This window comes from Ceratotherium simum, chromosome 33 (genome assembly GCF_057802395.1).
Source record: "Ceratotherium simum simum isolate JZ-2026a chromosome 33, ASM5780239v1, whole genome shotgun sequence".
NCBI classification, from domain to species: Eukaryota; Metazoa; Chordata; class Mammalia; order Perissodactyla; family Rhinocerotidae; genus Ceratotherium; species Ceratotherium simum.
Window position 1 is genome coordinate 15,595,846 of NC_141932.1, and position 8,397 is coordinate 15,604,242.

Consider the following 8,397-nt stretch of genomic DNA (forward strand, 5'->3'; position numbering starts at 1 on the left):
TCCCACTAGCGCAGCCTCCGAGACCCCCTGCCCTGATCTCCCTCCACCTTTCCACCCGGGTCCTGACTCAGCCCCTGGAGAGACCAGGCTCCAGGCCCAGGATGGTGGGCTGGGCCCCTCCCTCCTCAGAGACACCAACACCAACCCTACCCCCAGGGGAAATGTGCTTTTCTCTGGAACTGGCTGGTGTCCAGGCCAACCTCATTCTCCTTTTGGCAGGGATGCTGGGCTGGGGGCTGAGACCACCTTCAGCCTCCTGGAAGCACCTGGGACAGAGGATGTGAGAGCTGAACCCATTTTTTGGAGGACGTGACAGGCCAGCTAAGTCAGCGGCTCTTAGGAGAGGAGAAGGCGAGCCTGTGCCTGGAGCCTTTCCAGTCCCCTGCTTATTAACCATTTGTATGTGACTCACTAGGAAAAATAGATATGACACCATCATGGGGCTTCCACACGGTCCAAAACAAAGTTTAATTACCCAGGAATGGTGGAGGTTCTATGCTGTGCACACTGTTCTCTTTTCAATCAATTCTCTTTGAATTTTAAAGTACCCATAATACAAACTTGTTGGTTTTACAACCTGAAAGAGCACTGATCCAGAGTTTGGAGAACATTTCTCTACCCTGCAGCTGAGGAGAGGGGAGGCCTGAGGAGCAGGGGAGGGATGGTTCTGGGAGGGAGCGTGCATCCTCCACCCCCTTGGGAGAGAGCAGACAGTCAGGACCCTGGTGATCCCACGATTATTTCTGCATGAGAAGCCTCCTCCCTGGTGTCCTGCCTCCCGTCTCAACCCTCCTGTGCAGCTCACAGCAGACAGACGCTGGGATCTTCCACAGACTCACATCTCCCCACGTCCATCCCCTGCTTAGGAGCCGTCCATGGCTCACAGGGCCCTCAGGTGAGTCCAGAATCCTCCCCGAGGCCCCCAGCATGACTGGCCCTGCCCTGCCCTCTGCCCTCTGCCCTCTGCCCTCTGCCCTCCCAGGACTGAGCTCTACTGAAATACTCCCAGTTCTTGCTCATTCTTAAAATCACAGCTCAGATGCCCCTCCTCCAGGAAGCCATCCCTGATGCCCTTGGCCCTCCTTCCCAGCCCTACTCACTCTGAGTCATGACTGTCTGGGATGGTCAGTGTCCCTCACTGGACATGAGAACAAGAAGCACAGAGCCTTGGACTAAGTCAGCACTGTGTCCCGAGCACCGACTAGCACAGGATTGGTGACAGAGCGGGTGCTCAGGGAATGTTGAATGAGTGAATGAATAAAATAATCAATGGGTGACTGCATGGCGGATGAATGAATGAAAGCACTGTGCTCAGGGTGTATCTAGTCAACATGACTGTCCTGAAAGAGTGACTTTCTGAGAATTGGTGCCTGAAGTTCAGACCTCTCCCTCTCCAGCAGCCCCCCATCCTCCCTGTCATGCTGTTGCTCAGCTGGGCCCTGTGGGGTGCCACGCCCTGGGGAAGGCCTAAGAACGTCCCTCCAGCCACCTCTACCCTGCCCCTCACCCCACACACATGGGACCCAACCTTGTGTCGGGGGTGGAAACCAGGCTGCAACAGCATCCGGGCCCTGCCAGGAGTGAGCAGGTTGGGCCGGGGCTCAGAGCCTGCCCTGTTCCTGATTTACTAATCCCTTGGCTGCATCTAGTAGGAAACATAGATGTTACATCATTGTGCACTTACACACAGCCTCAAAAGAAAGTGCAAAGACAAACAGGCAGTAAGTGCTCTGTCAGCCTCCCTCAGGGGAGTGGCTCCTTCTCCTTCTGACCCCAAGTGGCTTCTCTCAGAGGAGAAACTGCCCCCTCTCCCTCAGAGCGAGCGTATTCAAGCCCAAGGAGGATTAATTCCTGTGAAGGAGACAAGTGAAAACCTTTCATGGTCCTGTCGTCTTAACTCTGATGGGGTCGTGTTCTACTTGAGGGTCTCAAGACGGTTGTGGACATTTTCGCTCAGAACATCAATGAAACGAATAAGTGTGATAATGACATGGGTCACATCAGTCACCTCTAAGATCATCAATTGTTTACCCAGCACCAGGCACAGCCGCTGCATTCTCTCATTCATAATCTCCTCTCCTCTCCCCTCCCTTCCCCTCCTCCCCTCTCCTCTCGTCCCCTCTCCTCCTCCTTGAACCAAATGAAAACAGTGGCTTTTGCAGAGCAGCCTCAGCACTGACTCTCAGAGCCTGCCACAGTGCCTGGGATGTGCAAGTCATGTGTCCTTGAGTAAGTGACAACTATAAAGAAGAACAGAAATAGACACGTGTCCTTGTGACATTGGAGTTCCTGTCTTGGTTCCATGAGTGACCCCAGAAACCTGGGAAATCTCCCATTTTGCCTACTTATTCTAATTAGAGTTTCCAAATCCGTAAATAAAAGGTCACTGCCCATCACAGTCGCTGTCACCTGAATGACATGAGCCTTGGTTAGGTGAGTGGGTACTAGGCTCTGGTGTGAGGTCAGGGTGTTGAGGAGCCCCCTAAGGAGGGATCGAAATGTAGAAAAGAGCATGGGGTAAGTAGAAGACTTGTAGGGTCACGTGGATCAGATATTATTGGCTGTTTCAATTTGAGACAGTGGGGACGGCTCCAAGGTGTATCCTATGCCTTCCTTTTTGCTAAAGTGGCCTTGTTACTGGAGGATGAGAGGGATGCATGTGAGGGAAGGAAGGGGGATGGAGCATCTGTCCTCTCCTGGCTCTTAAAGGATCTGACATGAGGTTCCAAGGTGACAGATACTCTGTGTGATGCCTCCCCTGCTCCAGGACCAAGTAACTCCCCAGAGACCAGGGAAGACGACCTGAGATCCTCTGACATCCCCCGCTCCTCTCTAGAGGTAAGAAGACCTCGGAATCTGCTGCTTTCCCATCGACTGAACCAAAGCCAAATCCAGAGACATGATCCCCAATGTGGCCTCCAGAGAAAGGAGGACGGAACCCCATCTCCAGTCAAGCTGCAGCCCCACCCCCAAGGGAACCTCGCCTCCATCCCATCCCTTTCCTCTCCTGCCCTCCTCTCCTTCCATAGCAATGTCCCAACCACATCCCCAGATCAGTTCCATTTACATTGTTAAGATGATTACTTCCCAAAGCAATCTGCAGATTCAATGCAATCACTAGAAAAAACTCAATGGCCTTTTTTTTCTTCTTCTTCCAGAAATGTAAAACTTCAGTGTCAAGTTCATATGGAATTGCAAGGGACTCTGAATAGTGAAAAGAATCTTGAAAAAGAAGGACAAAGTTGGAAGTCTCACCCTTCCTGATTTTATTTATTTTTTTATTTTATTGTTTTTGTGTGTAGGGAGATCAGCCCTGAGCTAACATCTGATGCCAATCCTCCTCTTTTTTGCTGAGGAAGATTGGCCCTGGGCTAACATCCGTGCCCATCTTCCTCTACTTTATATGGGACGCCGCCACGGCGTGGCTTGACAAGCGGTGCATCAGTGCGCACCTGGGATCTAAATCCCGGGCCACCAGCATCGGAGCACATGCACTTACCCGCTACACCACCCAGCTGGCCCGTCACACTTCCTGATTTTAAACTTACTACAAAGTTGCAGTAATCAAAACAGTGTGGTACTGGCATAAGGATGGACATACAGATCAATGTGATGGAATTGAGGTTCCAGAAATAAGTCCACAGATTTATAGCCCATTGATTTTTTGATGAGGATGCCAAGAGCATTCAATGTGGAAAGAAGTTTTCTGCGTGTGGCACTGGGTCGAATGGACATCCACAGGCAGAAGAACGAAGCTGGATCTCTGCCTCACAACATATACAAAAACTAACTCAAGTGGATGAAAGGCCTAAATGTAGGAGGTAAAGCCATAAAAGTCTTAGAAGAAAACATAGGAGTAATTCTTCATGACCTTGGATTTGAAAATGTTTTCTTAGATATGACACCAAAAGCACAGAGAAAAAAGAAGAAATAAAGGATAAATTGGAATTAATCAAAATTTAAAAGTTTTGTGTATCAAAGAACACTATCAAGATAGTGAAAATACAACCCACTATTGGGAATGGGAGAAAATATTTGCAAATCGTATATCTAACAATGATCTAGAATATAGTGTTCAGAATATATAAAGAATTCTTACAACTCAATAAGAAAAAGACAAACGATGCAATTTAAAGCAAAGGATTTGAATAGATATTTCTCCAGAGTAGATATCCAAATGTCCAACAAGTGCATGAAAAGATGCTCAAAGTCATTTTTTAAGGGAAATTCAAATCAAAACTACTAAGAATGACCACTTCACATCCACTAGAATGGTGATAATTTTTTAAAATGGAAAAAATTACTGTTAGCGAGGGTGTGGGGGAAACTGCAACCCTCACACTTTGCTAATGAGAATGTAAAATGGTGCAACCACTGTGGAAAACTGTTCGTCTCTTCCTCAATAAGTGAAACATAAGATTACCATGTGCTACAGCAACTAGAAGGATGTGCAGCTACGACACACAACTATCCACTGGGGCTTTGGGGGGAAAAAATAAAAATAAATAAAATCTTTAAAAAAAAAGATTACCATGTGCACAAGCAATTCTACTCCTGGTATATTCTCAAAAGAATTGAAAGAGTTGTTCAATAACTTGTATATAAACATTCATTGCAGCATTATTCACAAGAGTCAAAAGGTGGAGACATCACAAAAGTCCATCCATTGATTCATGGCTGAACTAAATGTGGTATATCCATATAATGAAACACTATTTCTTATGAGAAATGAAGTACAGATACATTACAACATGGATGAAGGTTGAGAACATTGTGACATGCGAAAGAAGCCAGACACAAAGAACGCATACTGTATCATTCTATTCATATGAAAGACCCAAATCGGTAAATGCATTGAGACAAAGCAGATTAGTGGTTTCTAGGGGCTGGGAGGAGGGTGGAATGGTCAGGGATTGCTTAATGAGTATGGAGTTGTCTTTAGGGGTGATGAAAATATTCTGGTGATAGTTATACAACATCTTGAATGTACTAAACGCCACTGAACCTTACAATTTACAATGGCTAAAATGATAAATTTTATGTTATGTGTATTTAACCACAAACATATAAAAGAAAAGTAAAAACATCTGAATGGGGGGCAGTGGTGTCCAGAGAGCAAAAGGAACTATCCACACCACTGGTGCTGACCCACTCGGTCTGTTTCTTTACTTCTGTTGCCGGAATGACACTTTCCCTGAGCATCTTCACTTTCTAGTGGGATTCTGACTCCCATCTGCTTGTACAGAGTGGAGGCTGGTCTGGTTCAAGTAAATCTGAAACCCTTGATCTATTCAGTCCTGAAACAACTCGTTCCCTTCTCATCGGTGATCAAAAACCACACTGAACTTGATTCTCAAGTGTCTTTCTTGACACTTGTGCTCAGCAGAAGACGTCTAAGGTGCTGTCAGAATGTAAAGGGGGAACTGACCTCAGCCTCGGGGGTCAGAGACATTCCAGAGAGGGTGATATTTAAACTGAAAGCTGGAGAGTGAATAGAATGCACGTAAAGAGAGTGGGGAGAGAGTCAGACAAGAACCGTCATGCGTGAACCCTGGAACATGTGGCTGTGGGGGGACCACAGACCCTGAAGTTGAGGTGCAGAAAGTGAGGGGAGTGTGGGGCCTGCAGCTGGGGGACATGGGGGTTGAGCCATGGGAGACATCTTGGGTTGTAATAAGGAGTTGCAATAAGTTGAGGGTGATGGGGAGCCATGAAGGGTATACAGGACACTTGGCAGCCATCCCACCCACTCAGGGCCTGCCTGTCTGTAGAGGCTGGGCAGCGTCAGACGGCCTTTCCCAGAAGGCCTTGCAGCTGGGGTTCCAGAGGCCTTTGAAGCTCTGAGCAGCACAGCCATGGAGTCACCAGGTGTTTCCCCAGCAGCAACCACATGTCGAGGCAATAGCTTTGAGGTGTAAAGAGGCTGCTTGGGTTGCAGCAGTGATGTTCAGATCCCTGAGTCACACAGCGGTGCTGTCTGGGCATCATCCCTGGAGGCCAAGTCTAGAGCCTGCTCCTCCAGCGCCTCCTCTGACAAGTTGGCTCTTAACTTATTGCCAAATTGACCTCACTCCGGTGGGACTCCAATGCACACTCAGAGGAGCTCCAAGAAGGAACCCACAGGTGGGCCTCATACCCACAATCTGTCCCCTCCCTTAGGGTTCTATTCTGTTCAGAGTCATGCATTTGAAATGAAATCAAAGCTGAGCGGTCAATGGCACAAGCTTTTATTCAATGGCCAAGGGATGGAGAAGTGGCTACTAGGTTCACAAATCAACTTCTCAGCTCATGGGGTGCGTAAGCAGCTGTTATAAGGGGTCCAGTTAATGAAGGGGAGGAAAATTCATAGCTTTCAGAGAAATGGGTAAACTTTTCTGGGGATCAAGGGTGCCACCTCTTTTATTTCTGTGTTTGGTCATATTCTGCCATTGCCATGGCAATTGTAAACTGTCATGGCGCTGGTGGGTGTGTGATGTAGTACGGTAATGCATTACAATAAGCATATAATGACCTGCAGGGTCTATGTCAGGTGAAGTCAGATGGCCATGTTGCCTTCAACTGGTGTTAACTGGTTTAGACTATATGTCTCGGTCATCTCCTCCTTTCTCTCATTGTGCTTTCCTGTCAACTAACGAGAACATGTCAGGTGTGGTCTGAGCAGGGCTGCGGTTACTGGCTTATGGGGTTGGTGGGCTGGGTAACAAACTCACTGTTTTACTTGGGGGATCCAATCAGAGCTGGGATCAGGCCAGACCACCTATCCTTTGGTCACCGGAAGTCCATTTACAGGGAGCAGGGGTCAGTTCCTGAAACTCTGATAATGTGATTGGAGAAGAAGGGTGACATGTCCTCCTCCTCAGCTAGTGGAGGAGGACCTTCTGGCTCTGGGGAGCCCCAGCCCCTCCTCCTGCATACCTGACATTCTCTCTGTACACCTGAAAGTCCACTGCATTCCTGCCTGTCTCCTGGGAGGGGCTCCCTGAGGCCAGAAGGAAGCAACACCCAGATGCTGACAGGAGGGATATTCAGCCAATTTATTCCTGGGGAAAAGGGGAATCCAGTGGGGAATCTGGCAAGAGCAGGAAATGCCAGCGTCCTCAGGGGTTCACATCCAGGAGCCCAGCTCTGCCAGCCCTGACCAGGAGGCATGGGAACATCGACCCAGCTCTTGTCAAGGAGAGTCTGAGAGCAGAGCCTGCCTGTCCTTCCTGGAGGGGCTGGGCAGGGGGTTGGAGGCCCCTGGACTGGGATTCAGGAGTCCTGGGCTCTGCTCCAGCCTGTGTCACTGACCCACAGGAGAACGTTGGGTCAGTGTCCTGCTTGGATCCAGGGAACAAGATGAGAGAATAAAACAAATGGCTGTTGGGGATCTTACACTTACTGCCAAGAGAGCCAGAACCTTCTTTAGCCATCAAGAGAAGCAGAGTCCCAACACCGAATGACGGCTTCAACCCGAACAGGACAGGTCCTGCCTCACAGACCCAGGCTCTCATGTAGAAGACAGAGCTGTCCCCAGACAGTGAGGTCCCACGGTGGACACAACAGGGTGGGGGTCTCTGAGGGAGCTGGTGGGGGGATTAGACGGCACTGTGTGCAAAGGCTTTCGTGACATCTTGAGAAGGGGCAGAAGCAGGATGCAAACCCAAAAGGCTTTGTCTGACCCCAAGGCCTCAGTGCTGTTGAGCAGTGGCTCTCAGTGTCCACACATCTCAGGACCAGCCACTGCCCTCCAGCACAGCCTCTGAGCCCCTGCCCTGTCCTGTCTCCCTCCACATTGCTGCCTCACAGCCTGACTCAGCCACCCTGAGACCAGGCTCCAGGCTCCAGCTGGGCTCCTCCTTCCCCAGAGACACCAACCCCAACCCTGCCCTGGGCAGTGTGCTCCTCTCTCTCACCCTGGCTCCAGGCTCCACCTCACCCTCTTCAGGGCAGAGACAACCAGGCTGGGTGCCGAGCCCGCCTGCAGCCTCCCCAGGAAACACCTGGAACCCAGGAAATGACAGCTGGACCCCTTCCTGGATGACGTGACGGGTAGTTTAAGGCAGCGGCTTTTGGGAAAGGAGGAGGTGAGCTCGTACCGGAGCCGTCTCCATCCCTCTGCTTGCTAACTGTTTGGCCTCCAGTCCCCAGGAAGAACTGATGTCACAGCATTCTGTGGGGCACACAGTCCAAAAGAAAGTTTCCTGAAACAATAATCGATAAGCTTCTCTCTAGTGCACGCTCTTCTATTTTCTAATCTGTTTTTGTTTCAAATTATGAAAACCTAACAGCTATGAACTATTCAATTTTTTTTACAACCTAACAGAGGTCTGGAAACCACTGCTCTACCTGCAGCTGTAGGGACAGGAGGCTAAAAGAGCAGAGAGAGATGGGGCTGGGCGGGGCGAGTGCTGCCCC